Raw genomic sequence first — 502 nt, forward strand, 5'->3', positions numbered from 1 at the left:
TAGACTAGCTTCCTTGCTTCCTTATACAGCTGTTTTTTTGATGTCAGTGCATTCATGATGTTGGCCAACCTAATAATATCAAATGATGATTTGTAAGCAAAGTCTAAATGAGCTCTCCCTGACAGCTAGTGATGAGCTGGGGCTGTGGGGCCAGATTATATTTACATTCACACCTAAACTACCCAGGTATCCAGCAAACAGAGCTCTGTTGTCCAAGTGATAGATTTTGGCTGGGGTTGGATTACAAACCACTTGAATGTGGGGGCGGGGGGGATGAAATGTTGTTCTTATTGTATGAGTAAAGGGCAGCAGAACTGTAGCCTATGATGATCTGAAGGCATCAAGAGAGAGGGTGGGGATCTATCCCTCTCCACTGTTTAAAGACAGAGCTGATTAGGCTCCATAGATAGTCTTTTGTTCTGTTAAGTGACCACTGCAGCTGAAATCACTGATAATCAGATCTAAGTGCTTAGACTTGCTGTGGGACAGTGTTTCTGTGGAA

This window comes from Gopherus flavomarginatus, chromosome 7, assembly GCF_025201925.1.
Source record: "Gopherus flavomarginatus isolate rGopFla2 chromosome 7, rGopFla2.mat.asm, whole genome shotgun sequence".
Classification (NCBI taxonomy): domain Eukaryota; kingdom Metazoa; phylum Chordata; order Testudines; family Testudinidae; genus Gopherus; species Gopherus flavomarginatus.